The sequence below is a fragment of the Sebastes umbrosus genome, chromosome 2 (genome assembly GCF_015220745.1).
Source record: "Sebastes umbrosus isolate fSebUmb1 chromosome 2, fSebUmb1.pri, whole genome shotgun sequence".
Taxonomy (NCBI): Eukaryota; Metazoa; Chordata; class Actinopteri; order Perciformes; family Sebastidae; genus Sebastes; species Sebastes umbrosus.
Genome location: NC_051270.1, coordinates 23915375 through 23930782, shown reverse-complemented (window position 1 = coordinate 23930782; position 15408 = coordinate 23915375). Strand labels below are relative to the sequence as shown.

Genomic DNA, 15408 nt, shown 5'->3' with positions numbered 1-15408 from the left:
ACACACGCACACAGCATGTACACTCCACTCCTGGCACCATAATAAGCTTTGTGATCAGTTTCCTTGGTTTCCACTGACAGTAAGCAGATATAGGCAGCTCAGAGAGGTAAACAGTAGCAGCTCTTTCTGGTGCACAGCCACAGGCACACAGACACAAGAGAGGGTGGGTGGGAGTAGGCAAAGAGAGTCAGAGACGGAGGGAGAGAGATGAATTTGTGCACAAGAAGAGGGGGATGAGCCAGTGTTGCAGCTGTTGGTTAGAGCTCGATATAATTAAATAAAATAGATCTTCCTATTAATTGCTTTAATTTCTTATTTGAATGAGACAATATCTATTCTTAAACTCCTGAGATCAATCTTTGCATTTGTGCCTTTTCTCAGTGTAATTCTGCACTAAATGTTATGTGTAGGCGGCGGTAACTTGTTGTAAGTGGGTCAGTTAGGGCTGCATGATGTGCAAAAATGTCTACTTTGTGGAAATAGAGTTATTACAACATACACAAAAAGGTTATTTTAAAATGAAATGTAGATTAGAGATGTGGAAGTTACTCGATTCGAAGATGCATCACGGTGCGGACGCAAACGATTCTGCATCGATGCGGTGACAGAACATAATTGGGAGTTTGGTTTCATTTTAGCTCAGTGTGAGTCTTTACTGCGCTTTACTGTCATGCTTGTTTCTCTACTCTCCTTTGATCTCTGTGTGAGCGGAGCTAAGAGACGGCACTTGGCAGTCCGCTAACTTGATGCTCTCGCTACCAAGATTAGCAGCTCTGTTTCAACAATGTTGGGCAGAAAATACGTGCATGTAGGCTGAAATTCAACAGTGGTGTTGTTCTGTCGCGAGATGCTGTGACTTAACGTTAAACCAAGTAAGAGTAGAAGAGCTATGAGTACGAAAAAGTAACTAATTAAAGTATGCTAGCCGCTAGTCTAATTCATGCAGTGCAAAATGCCATAGGCATTCAGGAAGTCTGTGTTAGAGCTGCTATGTGAAAACCTCATTTTTGTAGACTACAGCACACTTGTAATGCACTGCAGAAGGATTTATGTTTTGTTTTTGTAATGTTTATGTACTGAGCAGGGCCACACAGATACTGGAATAAATACAATACATACATTGAGATGCATCAAGAATTGTTGTGCATTCAAAACGAGAGGTGAATCATAACCAAATCGTGAGGGCAGTATTAGTTCACACCTCTAATGTAGATGATAGCTGGCTATATTATTAGCCGCCTTGAATCACAACAGACCAGTCGACTGTGACGTGAATAGTTACCATCTGTGTGGACCCACCACAGTTTAACAGGTATGTCGTGACTCAGGATGGTTAGCTGACTCTGGTTATCTTGTAGCAAATCTAGAGGTCGCATCTACTAGAGGAATAGATTGAAAAAAAAAACACTCTGCACACTGATCTGAGCTCTTAGTTTGTGTTTGTCAACTTTGTTAGTTACAAGCTGTAGTAGTCACTGAACAGTGTGTGGATTCTACGTTATACAGTCTGTCCCTGCCGGGTTGATAAAGCTAGCTAGCCAGCTGTCTGCAAATATCAGGCTGACGTCAACACAAACCGTGCAGATGAATTAGTAAGCAGACTTTCGGTTTCCGCCCCGTCTGTGCAGGTGATAATTACATTAAAATGATAATTAAAGTGGCTGCATGTAAAATATGCATATGCATGCATGATGACACCCTTGCAAATGGTGCAGGTCTTTTATTATTCTCGCTCAACTGTTTTGCACGCGTAGGCCTGGAGAAAATATAGATGTGTCATGTTTTAGTCGTTCTGAAAAGATAAGAAATCCTTGGTCCAGGTTTATAACGGGAAATGTGTTTACAATTTGGCCTATAATGTGCACTTTAGACAATTTTATAGTCAAGGAAACAACAGTGTTGCTCACTTGTTGAATGTAGAGGACAATTAAGTTCCCAGGATAAATTCTGTAAAGCACTTTCTGCAACATCTGAATCATTAAGAATCAAAGTGAAATGAATCAAATCAAATCTGGACTTTTTAAATCAAAATCGAATCAAATCTGGAGATCAGTGCAGATATCCTTCCCTACTGTTGGTGTCAGGGGCATAGGCTGATCACTAGGCCATCATTTTTTTAATGACACATTCAATAGTTTTGTGATTTCCGGGTGTCCTCTTTCTCCTTAGAAGATTTCTCTCACTTTGTGATTTGGCATGTTTTTCATGATACCCTGTCTATGACAGAGTAGGTGATCATAATTTTTCAATATCGCTACTTAAATTTGAAGCATATGCTTTTTTAAAAACTCCCTCCAGGACTGACAAGCCTCTGCAGTGAAATGCAATCCATAACTGCAACCTTCAAGTAAAAAGCTAGCCAGCCTGAGTGTTGACAGAAATTTGAACAACTTTGTCCTTCATCAAGGTGTTTTGCTTGCATAAAATGCCAGTAGTTTGATCGGTGCGGGACTCTGCTAGTGCAGCAGTGACATCAAGATGTCCTATAAAAGTGGTCATGCAGTCACAACCTAGATTTTTACATAATCAGGACTTTCAGCTACAGTCACATTAACCGATATATTTGTACGTGCATGTGTGAGTGAGACAGAGAGAGAGGGTAATGGAGGGCTTTTGTTGGACACATGCTAAATCTGCACTACAGAAGCTGTGACCTACTTTTCACCGTCTCTAACACACACACACACACACAGACACAGACACACCACAGCCTCTGACAAAGGGACAGGAAAGCAGAGGTTAGGCATGCACTAAGCCCCATTCTTAATACATGCATTCCAGTGGATAGAGCTCAATGCTGCTGCGCTTTCAGCCTGCCTGTTGGTACAAGCAACTCCTGCACACACAGCCTCCTGCATGACTGACAATAAAGGGTAGAGCCTGATGCTTCTAGTATGTAAGCACACATGTATACAAGTACACTCAAGCACAGACAGTCTTTCTTTACACTGGTTTAAAAACACTAAAACTACACTGGTTGTTTGGTGGTTAAACAAGAAATGCTTGAGCCTCCTGATGTTCCATTATTGCAATGATGTCATTTACAAAGCTAAAGAAGTTACTAACATGGGAGACAAAATACTTGGCTTCACATGTCACATGGTGGACACCAACATAAACTCAATTTCACAAGACTTCAGAGGAGCCAATATTCCTAGTATGGCAAAATTATGTATGCTCCAAAATGTAAACAAAGAAGGATGATAAAAAGATAAAGGTGCAACTGTGTTCTCAAGTTGCACAAACACACACCACAATGTACTGCATATGTATTAGGATGCCAGCGCAAACCAAAAAGCCCCAATAACATCTTTTTCAGAAACAAGTGCTTTGCTAATAGAGTTTTGATGTATCAGACTGATGGTTATAATTTCAAAAAGACTTTAACATACCGATTCCATGGCTGTGGGAGAATGTCAGTGGGCTAAAATCCAACTAGTAAACACCTGCCGTCTGAGTCCACAGAATCCTGAAAGAAAAGATGAAAACAAAACCAAGCATTAATTACTAGGACAGCACAAGCAGTTTCACATTCCTCATGACGGATGGGTATTGGGGTGGATGCAGAGGGTCATGTTTCTCCTCCCAGGATCGGTTCATCCACAGTTCTCTGGCCAGCCGACAAAGGCCTATGGAAGAACAGGATACAGGGGCGTTGACATGCATTTGGTCCCCTTTTCGTTTCTTCGACCCAACATTCAACGCTCCATCCCTGGTCTTTATCCAAAACAACCCAAAACAGTCTTTTTTTGTGACAGATCATGAAAGCACATGCCAAATGGTGCCAGCTGTACATTCTGTACTGTATATACAAAACAGATTCAACAACATTCGATGCAACACTGATAAACAGTCTGAATTTTGTCGTATGGGGCAAAGATATGGAAACACAATAATTTAGGGAAGCCAACAATCTGATACAGGTATGACAGTAAAACACATCTGGTGGTCTATTTGTGTAGGCAATTTAACCCTTAAAAAGTATGCTCTCATTGCTAATTCTCTAATTTGGAAATCTAACAAATTCCACATAATGCACCGACACAGTAGCCACCAAGTCACTCTTCTTTTAAGTCTATTGACCTGAGATAAACGTGGCGCATCATCCCCTAACTGGAAACCTTTGCTGAGACAACGATTCACAACTTTTTTTGGTACTACGGCTCTGAATCAGAAAGTAAAGATCAAAGAATAATGAAATGGCATGATGGCATTTCAGAGACGTGACAGAAGTGCAATTAATGCATTCAGTAAGAAGTTCACAAGTTTGAGTTTCCTATAGCTTTAATGTAAGTAATAGTTTATTATAGAATAAGAGTTTAAATCTAGGGATCAGACTTTTTCTCATCAATTACTGACTCCAATACCCAAATTACCAACTGATACAGAGTACCGATCGATATGATAACACTGCTCTTTTCTCCCCAAATTTAAAATCTTTCATCTGTGAGGAACTTTTTAATATTATTCTTATATGTTTTTATGTAATGCAAAGCTGTATGCTATTCAATGATAGTGTTTAGTGTTTAGAAGGTTTATGAAATTATATCGTCACAATGCATCAACATCATAACAGTCAATCATCAGTTGTCATGATATTTAATTAATATTTTCAACATTTATCTGTGTCATCATATTCAATGGACTGTAAAAGTAGCACATACAGTATACAGATAACAGTAATGCTAGATACACAGCAAGGTTACTTAACATTATGTAACATTAGCCACTATTCGCACCTAAATTAGAAAGACTGCAGCAGCAAACCTCAGAGTATTGAGCTTGTTTGCCCTCAGAACATTTCCATATCCAGTCTACAATAAGGTTGCAATCACACCAATTAGACGTTGCTGTGATTAGAGCAAGGTTTTGCGGTGGTGTTGGAGTGTCACATTTTATGACCCATTTAAGAGGCTAGTACAGCGGGTTGCACAGCTCTGGATCGTTGTACCGTGACGGCAGGTCGAGCAACTTTTCGTCATAGGCCGCTGTGTTTTTTTTCCAACATACCCTGTAGTCCCCACTGCCGCAGGTTAAATGCACTACCCACATTCAAATGAATGGGAGGACTGGCGTTTTCGCCACAACTTCAATTAGGTGTCAATGCAGCCAAAGTAGCCAAATGAAGCACAAGACAACCAAACCTAACCAGCTAAAGTCCAGCCCTGTCATGTTCCTAACCTTCCTGGCTGGTTGCGCTTCCCCCAGTCCTCTCCAAACTATGAGGACAACGGTTTATCAGGATTTAGGAGGCAGGACATCGGGGAGGTATTTAACAGAGGCTCAGTGCTGCTGGGCTAAACTGGTGACATTCCAGTGATAATGGGAACCCACATTTGTTCCATCAATCTAGTTTTAAGGCATCACAAGGAGACTGAGGAACAACATTCAATAGAAACTAGCTGTTAGCTTTAACACCATTTAAAAAGGCAGTACTTAAAAAATACTGGGAAATGCATTTTACTCCAAAATATATTGTTAGGTAAATGTGTAAGTGCTTATTTATTATTTGAAAGTGTTCATTCATATCTCTGCTAGAGGATAATACCAGATAGGACTTGTGTGGACGGTTTTACAGGATAGAGTGCAAAGGCTGATAGTATAGCCAGGGTGGCAGGTGGGTACGCAGGACAGGATTAAGGCTAGACCTCACTGGGATGGCCTGAGTGGAAAGGAGGATGACGGTTAGATGCGTATTTGTCTTTGCACTGAAGTGGAACCTGTGGGGCTTTCCCAGCGGGAAGCGCAGGATTGACGGATTGTAATAATCCAGCCAGGAAGTAGAACGCTACCCTCCCAACAGGGTTTTGGATACAGACAATCCCCCTTGATGATCACCTACGAAAACTGCCAAGAGACACAGTTTAAACCAAGAACTGTATACTATAAAAAGCATGGCTACACCAACAAGCATAACACTGAAAGCAAATCCAGAAACATTTGGTCAACCAAGGTTAGTCTCTAAATTATACAGTTTCCTAACATAAAGACACACTAGAAAGCAAACCATGGAGCTGAAAGAAGAAAAATAATAACAGTCCATATTACTGCACAATGAAAAAAAGTTTTACACTGACAACTGTCAGGAAGTGAAATAAGTGGAGCTGTTTTGATTAGAAGAAGAAAAAAATTCACCTATTGTTTATTTCAGTGGCAATTTCACAGGAGTACCAAGCCTCTTAAGAGCTGCTAATGGTTGAAAATTGCATTTAAACTTCAATATTTTGTGATTAGAGAGGGCAAAGAAAGGCTGTGTGTATCCTCTTAGTTTTCCTCTCATAGTAGAACCATATATTTTATTTCATTTTATGTTACAAAATCTTAAAAGGACACTATATATACCACACACATCAGAAAACACTTCTCTTCATGGGAACAAGAAGACAACATACATTCCTCTGCCCACAAGAACAGAGATGCAATGGATAACATTACTGAGAAATACACATCGGGAGCCGGTTGCACCAGCTCTTTTGCAAGGTCAAACTTTGCCTGGTTAAAATGAAAGTGTTTACCAAGTTGCTGACGTCAGAATTTGGGGGGCAGTGCCCAACTTTGTGAACATGACAACAGCATTTATACCCACTGCAAAGGACAACACATCTTACAAACTAGTTACGAGCCTGCGCCGCGCGCACTGGCTGTGACCACTCATTGGGTTTAAATCCAAAGTATTGCCAAACAGGCGCTTTTGCTTTTGCTTTTCGCTTTGACACCAAATCCTCCGCCATCGTCTGTCAACTCTCTCCCCCCTCCCGTGTGTGTGAAATCTAACTCCTGCTAATCTTTGCTGAGACTCCGTACAGAGCAGACACTTTCAGTTTGAGTACTTCGCGTACGTTCTCCAACTGTGTATTGATAACATGGCGCTGATATGCCAAAATGAAATAAATGGGTTTATTTCTATAAAAAAGGCAAAACAACGGTGGTGGTGGTGGTGGGCCTCTAGACATCCATATTTCAGTTGCTTCCATCAGCGTTAATGGTAGAAACAGAACGGTCTCGAGGAAGAAATTTCCAACTAACCTAATATGTTTACAGTGCTGGAGTGGTTGCGTACTGGGTGGCATTGAGAGGCTCCTTAGTAACGGCTGCTTCCTAGCTAATTATCTTTGACTGAGCTACACCAGGAGAGAATGAGAGGGCGACACATATGAGTAGCACACACAAAAACTGCTGACAGGGCAAATTTACACAAAACATCAATTACATCCTCAATCAGATCAGCCACTAGAAAGACAAAAAGATGCATGCACAGGTGTGCACAAACAGGTACATATATTTTCAATATGATCTATATAGAAAGGCGAAGTCCCGTCCTTTCCAGTGGACCACCATGAGACCTTATTTCAGAAAAAAATAAATTGGTAGTTAACGGCGAGAGACATATTTTTTTGGTCCCGTTTTAATTGTGCCATGAATCACACATATGATGTTTGTCAATTTAAAACATAATTTTGCAAGTCAAGAAAATTTCAGTTTGTTGTAAAATTGTAGATTATAAGACTGGGAAATTTTTTAGTTAGAAAGACTACACACCCAAAGGCTGCGTAAGTGACGTCTCACTGAAGCTACGGTGCCGGTGTGTTTCGTACTGGGATGCACTCACACCAGCAACGAGTCTTGCTTGTTTTTTCACTTCCCGGCTGATAAAAAGACCAGGAGTCGCTCGATAAATCACATCAAGTAAGATAAAGTTTAATTTGTACATGGAACATAGCTAAGTTAGCTAGCTAGCTAGCTAGTGTTGGTGACGTATATTGTGCGAGACGAGAGATGTAGTTCACGGAGTGGTTTCACACAAAACTAAATGATACTACGACAAACAAAAGTCTCAGTTTGTTGTAGCAAACTGAGACTTTCTTGACTTGTAAAATGATCTCTTAAATTGACAAACATATCTGTGATTCATGGTTCAATCAAACAGGATCAAAAAATTATTTTTCTCTTGCTGTTGACATGTTTTTTCCGAATTAAGGTCCTTCAGAGAGGGACTTCACCTCTCTATAAGTTATGTATTTGTGCATAAGACTATGGAGTGGAGCTGATGAAAAGGTCAAAGGTGAAAGGTCAATCAAAACTAAAGTTGGACTTATAGCCTTGTCAAAAGTGCTGCCTCCACACTACGTGGAGCTGAGGCCAAACATTCAGCATTATCATGCATAAATACAGCAAATTTCAAGTTCTGCATCACCATGACAACATGCCTGCATATTTAATTCTTCTGCATGTTCACTGGACATGTCCCTGTTATCTAACAGCTGAAACATCAGCAGTGCGTTTTAGAGTGCTTAACTAAGCTTAAAACAATAGAACGGAGAGACTGCTGGTTAAATGTGCATGACCAGTGTGACACATGACATTTGTGTGTGTGTGTGTGTGTGTGTGTGTGTGTGTGTGCAAAAGAGGGAGACCTCCTGGGTACTGTGGGATTAAGAAGGAGACAGGGGCTCTAATGCTGGCTTCAGGACACAGGCATCTTTTGTCCTGCTTCTGTCATTTGGCGTCTGATTACAAGAAGAGCTTCCATTTCAACAAACTGGTATCATTGCTGCTTCTTTATGGGAAATCTGGACCATATAACACAAAACACACCAGTGTGCCCCCCCCCCCCCCCAGGGCTACAGAGCACCTCTCGAGTCAGTCTTGTGTCTGGCTGTCCTATCAGAGAACAGATCAGAGCCAGCTGAAAGGCGAACTGGAACAACAGCACTGACCTCTGTCTGATTTCATAAAGCATGTCACAGGCCACATCATGCAGGGAGATTCATTCACGCTCACACGCTGCAGTCTTTGCAGCACAGTAGATCATATCTAACAACATTCACAGGCTGGCTGAATTTTGTGGAGTTCATATGCAGGACACAGTAAGCACGGGATTAGAAATGTTGGCAAGGAATCTCAGCGAGACAAAATATGTAGTGCTGTCGGGCTTAATAATAATAAAGCATGTATACAGCCAAAGCAGCCTTGACTTCTGGAATATTACATTTGCTTAAAGGTGTGTTGTTTGCTGTCCAATCAATAGCAGTGTGGTAAAAATAAGTTGGGTCATATCGATCAAAATGAGTTTGAGTTTTGTGAGGTTGTGTTTGGGCCGACTTTAGCCCCGTGTGAAAAAAATGCAGCCCCCTTATTGATTTGAATGAGGCCACTGTCGACGTAGTAAGGGTGCCAATGCAGATGGTTCCAGCAGAAAAACGCAGGGTCGTCCTGCAGAAAACTTTAACATAGCTCAACTTTTGTTAAAACGCTACGAGACAAAACCCGGCAAGGTGCTGCGTGCAATCACACACTTCTGATAGATTACTTTGTAACGATGATATTCGATATATCCATATTTCTACGGCTTACCTCGCAATCATTGAGATGAAAGATCAAATAATTGCTGCAGTGAATGTTCCAGAGCAGTAAAATCCTTCCTTATAATATTAGAAACCTCTTTGCAGAGTAAACTGCAGTGAAAAACTCATGGATCCATTTTTTAAACTGGATCTCATCAGTTACTGAAACAACACCCTCCCAGCCCCTTATGGTTGGTTCAGACTACACAATATAATCCCAATTATAGCCCGACACGACCATCGTAGAATGTTTGCTCTGATCGGGAACAAGTGTCGATCGTTTTATCTTCTGTAATGTGTCATAGTAGATGACAACCAACGTCCTGAGTCTTGCATTTTTTATTTTTTTTTGCCTTCCACGATGTGTTCAGTCATGGCCGTGACTTGCCGCGCAGGCAGGCACATCTGTAAACAACGGCAAAGCAAAAGAGGAACAATGTCGGTGCTGTGATGTGGAATTGTGAAATGGAGGAACCATTTGCGGAGCTATGGCAACAACATCTTAGCCTTTTTGATGTTTCCCCGAGGGACTACCACGACAGAGTGAAAAAAATGGCAGAGGCACTTCAGCAACCCGGTGAGTAGGCTACTGCCATTAGCATCAAGCTTCCTACCTGATGACATCACGCCCCTCGATGTTTGGTCAGGGAGCAACGTGTAGTCTGTCATGTCTCTCGGCCAAATCCCGACACAAATTTATGACTCTCTATCACCTAATCTGACAGAGCAACCATCATAACCGACATATTGTGTAGTCTGAACCAGACATTAGATTATTTTAACACAGGACTGTTTACGGTCTGACCGCACACTAGGTCCTTACAAAGACCCGTGATTACTGAAATGTTATTTTGTATTTTAATGAATAAAAGTGAAGTGTGAAGTGCTTGACTTTCGTGTCCATATTTTCTTAACATCACCGCTAATACAGAATAAGAAAAGTGTTTTTGTCCATAAAAAGGCTAGATGGCAAAATTCTACATTAAAATAATAATTATCCACATTAATGTAAAAAATAGAGCTGCAACAATTAATCGATTAATTGTCGACTATTAAATTAATCGGCTACTATTTTGAAAATCGCTTTATTGGTTTGAGTAATTTTTAAAAAAGAGAAATTCTAAATTTCCTGATTCCAACTTCTTAAATGTGAGTATTTTCTGGCTTCTTTTGCTCCTCTATGACAGTAAACTGAATATCTTTGAGTTGTGGACAAAACAAGACATTTGAAGACGTCATCTTGGGCTTTGGGAAACACAGTGGAAACCGCTTGTAGTGATCATGGTCATAGTGAACAACCGCATATATGGATCAAAAAGCTTTGGGCAGAATCATTCCTATACAATCGCCGTTTAAATAATTTGCTTATAGTAATCAAGTAGTCCCCTTACAGTCTTCATTTTGGGACTTTTCATACATGAAACACGTCAACAAATATCTGTTGTGCTCCTGCAGCTGGTACACTGCTGCATGCGAGGCACAAATCTTGTCGGTTAACGGTTAATAATCGGTTAACGAGGGTCGGTTATCAGTTAAGAACATTTTTCAAAATGAGACATCCCTAATTGTAAACCGTCTGCTCTCTGGCTGGATACCTGAGGCTGATGCTGCGTGCACATTGATATCGTGACGAGAAAAGGAAAGTCATCTCTGAATGAAAAACGAAAGTGCACGGGGCAAAGTGGATTGCTAATGCGTTCACGTAAGTGAAACTTTTTCCGATCCTCAACCGGCTCTGCGGCACACATACAGGCACCCGTTTCCCTCCATGTCACTACAGAGTGAAAGAACGAGGAGCTCCGGCAAAGTGGCGCCATTCTGCATGCACGCTTGCTAATGTCAATTAGATGGTAATCTGCATGAGAAATGATGCACAACAACAAAGATTCAGTTATAATAATCATCCCTTATAGTGATCAATTTGACCCGGACAGACGTGATCACTATAAGCGGTTTCCCCAGTAATTGAAATATTTCACATGAACTTTGATTACTGATGTTAAACAATACTTCTATAAGACTGAGTACCCAAATACCCTAACACAAGAAACCACATATATCGTGATTTTTTTTAATTTTATTTGTCTAACAAGTTTAAAGTGTTTAATTTCATAGTGACAAACCCCCCCCCACTGTAAAACGCCGTTATACTATGTGTTAGCCTGGTGGAGGGTACAGCGCCTATAGTAGTATAGTAGTATAGGTTGGCTGTCACTGGAGAGCTCAGTGATGGTTAGTGTGCTATGATGTCGATGATGAACCCACCCCTATATTTAGTTTGAGCACTAAACCAAACAAACAAAAGGAAGCAACAGCAGCGCAATACAACCGCCTGGGTTTGGCCTGCAGTATGTCAAAGCATCAGGTATCGGAGCTTATTGTAATATCTTCACTAATTAGATTCAGTAATCTGCTCTTCTATGCTCAAACACTGGAGGGGAAATCTGACACTGGAGGGTGTGGGGAGACAGCTGGGGGGAGGGGGACAGGGGCCAGGGGGAGGAGAGAGAAAAAGAGATGCACACTACACCTCTCCTCTTCAAAAACATCTACATTATTGATAAAGCCTGGCTTCTGCAGGGAGGGACCACAGCACACACTGATCCTCCATATCTCCAGCATGAGCAACCAACACAGACATTAGCAGCTCTATGCGAATCAGTTGATCTAAAGAGCAAACACACTAGTGCGAGATTAAGCATCAGCATAGAAGATGGCAATGAGACGTAATAAAAAGCAAATGCAGAGAGGAGGATGAGCAGGGGTGAAAGAGGGAGCAGGGAAAAAACTGTCTAGATAACAGAGATAAAAAAAGGAGTCTGTCAGATGGGTGGATGGGTGCATACCAGCTGAACAACAAACCAGCTAAATAAAAGCCTGATATTAAATGAAGGCAGAGAAGTGAGGGGAGGAGGAGGAGGAGGGATGGGATAAGGGCTGCAATGAGAAGGCAGCAGTACTCGTGACACAGTTAGCGACAGCGCTTGTTTGTTCGGCACAGCCATGCCGCGGCAAGCTCAGCTCACTCGCTCAGTCCCCGTGCTACGAATCTTCTGCTGTTGTCAAGGTAACAAGCTCTCTGGACTGGGAAAAAAAGAAATCTCATCACATTCAAAAGATGTCTTCAAATGCTGGCCTCAACCTGAAACTTGTATGTGTTCTCAATATACAGCCTGTGCCATTTAAACATTCCCAGTACAAAACACAGGGTGTTTTCTCTGATGTAGCTGGAATGAAAACGAAGAATGGCGATAACAACGTGGTGGTTGGAACAGTCATAGAGCTGCTTCATAAACATTAATCAATTTTAAATTCAATTAATCCAAGGCCTCATCAACAAGACAAAAGCTCAACCAAAAAAAGCCTCTTGCCTGCTAAATATAATCCTATCGGACTAGGAGAAACATCCATCCAGTTTATCATCACAGGGATTCATACAAAACAAATAAGGGTATAAATCAAAATACATGCATGTCGTGCTCGTATATTATGACCAAGTACAACCGGGGCTGAGAGAAAAGTCTAGCTAATGTGTAGCGTGTTAAAGCTGAAGTAGGCGAGATTAGAGCAAATATGATTAAAAAAAGTTATTTTTATAAAACGGGTGCTATATCGTGACAGAAGTACATGAAACAGGTAACCTGAAAAAAATCATGTGCCTCTGTGTCCTCCGGTGCTCCTAACGGCATCTGCAAGATTTCACAGACCGGAGGAAAACAACCAGTCAAAGCTGATCTGAGGTCTGTGCTGCACAGTGCGAAGCTTCGAATACCCTCGAATATTTCTCACCAAAGCTTCTAAGCCCCAAAAAATGGTATTCGGGACAGCCCTACTCCGCATTGCTCTCAACATGGCAACAGCTGAGCTGGCGACTCACAGCTAACGATGCTCAGTACAAACGGTGAAAACAACGGCAACACTGCTACGCTTCTGCAACGGCGGTGTTAGCCGTAACCGCTGTATGAGCGCAGTGCAGAGCGGCGGCTGTGAGCTAGCCAGTGGGGCATGATCACATGCAAAAACATGCACTAAAAGGCCGCACAGCTACAACATACACAACAACACACACAGAGGGATAGTGACTTCATTCTCTGCTCAGGTGGACATTACACCTCTATATCTTTACATAGCTAATAGTTGTTTGCTGCTATATTAATGCTCTGGATATCATATAGAGCACCTTTAACAGTTTCCATCCTAGTGATTCAAACATAATGTGTCTCTCAGCAAATATAGTGTGCAGTCTTCTTACAGATTTCCCTTTAGGACCTCTAATTATGGTCATTTTGATAATTTAACCCTCTTTACTGTGTTATCTCCTTGGTGTGGGACAACACAGTAAAAAATGGTTGAGATCCCTTTTTATTTGAATGTACAGCTCTTTTTCTGCTCTTTCAAATCTTATGATTATATACATTGTGTGTAAACAAGCAGCACTTGCAGCAGTGTTATTGTAGCAGCAAAGAACTGCTGCTGCATAGACAAAACAAGAGAAGGCAGAGGGGCAAAGCAAGGAGAGTGGCTTTGGATTTATTATGTAATTAATGTCGACGACTGAACAAACTCTGATGTTAAGTCAAATCAGGTCTGGATTTATCAAGTCACACCAGCTATGAGCTATCAGTTACACCCATTACAACTACCAATTATTTTTAGTGGTGTTAATGTCACATGTGACCATTTCACACACTGAACCTGCAACACTGCTGCCTTCAAATATATGTGTTAGGTCTAAAACACACTCGCCTATAAGATGCACGTCAAAACCGCCTCTCCTATTATTTTCTATATAAACCTACACATCAGTGTCAACAAGGCGTGGGTGGGTTGATGCGGGGGACTTGAAGCCCTGCAACAGAATATGCCACTGTCCTATTTTACAGCATGGACACTGGTTGATGCTCCAGAAAAGCAGCAGTTCTTTTCAGACTCGCTCTCTCCATTTGTACATCCCAGCTACTATGCTGATTTCTTCTCTTGTCAGGTGTTATGGAAAATAACATACCAGGGTAGAAGAGCATTCTTATTCCCCCACACAGGCGGCCTAAATGATGGATCCTTATACACATGAGTTGTCAAAGCATTTTCCATAGCTTTGGTATATGATGATTACATATTTTCAGGTAAGCACACGCACTCTGGCTTTTAGTCTTTTTCTCTCCACATCTTTCCATAACACACAGAGCTGAACACATTCACATCATTCAGTTTTGCTGTAGCAAAGTAACGCTACCTGGAAATAGCAAAGATACTCAGGATGTCACGAGAACCAAGACTTGTGACGGCCAGGGCTCGGGACTAACATCGTCCGTTGTCCCGGGGACGATAGAAAATGTGTTTGGGATGCAGTAAACTCACCATTGACACGTCCAAGGGGGTACACCCATATTACCCTACATTGTCAACAATTAATCTGTGTTGAAATCGGCAGGATGAGAGCTAGCTAACGTTAGCTGTTAGCAGCCGGTAAGCAGCACAGTCCTGCACGGGGATATGTGTCCAGGCTCTATTCATTAAAAATGAGGGAAATATTAGGCGACGGTAAATTGTATCGCTATGATGATGCGTTCATACGCTATCTTGTAAAATGTATGTTTTTGGTGAGAAACTTGAATAAATACATTTCTTTGACCAAGTTATTTTCACAGCGGCTGTCAATGAATATTCTAAATTCAATTATGCACTACCGCGGCTATCTACCTCACAAGCACTGAATGTATTGTATGACGGGAGTCACCCAAGTCACTTTCATTAATTGAAATGTAACGTTAGGTCAAGCTGATCCAGAAATGATTCAACAACAACCGTAATGATGGAGAGAACTCGGCCACAGAGAGAGTGACACTGTGTCCTAACGGCAAGCGTTACGTTGTGTCAACGGCCAATGGACGATAGACATTTGAATAGTTCGAAATCTTTGTGTTTTTTTACAACAAATATTCAAACGTCATTTTTGGCCAATTTTGACAGCCCTACACAGCAATATAAAATAGATATTAGAGAGGGAATTATGACTTATTTAACTTCCTAATAAAAAACAGTATGCAAATGGTAATAAAGGAGT

General features: G+C 41.3%; 1 protein-coding gene across 2 annotated transcripts in view; it reads right to left on the bottom strand.

Annotated features, from left to right (window-relative positions):
- The window catches only part of ankrd11 (ankyrin repeat domain 11), a 125499-nt gene that overhangs the window by 89406 nt on the left and 20685 nt on the right, over nt 1–15408 (bottom strand). For both annotated transcript variants that reach the window (XM_037750586.1, XM_037750605.1), the window contains exon 2: nt 3393–3469. The gene's annotated coding sequence lies outside the window, so the exon portion shown is untranslated. The remainder of the gene's footprint in view (nt 1–3392; nt 3470–15408) is intronic.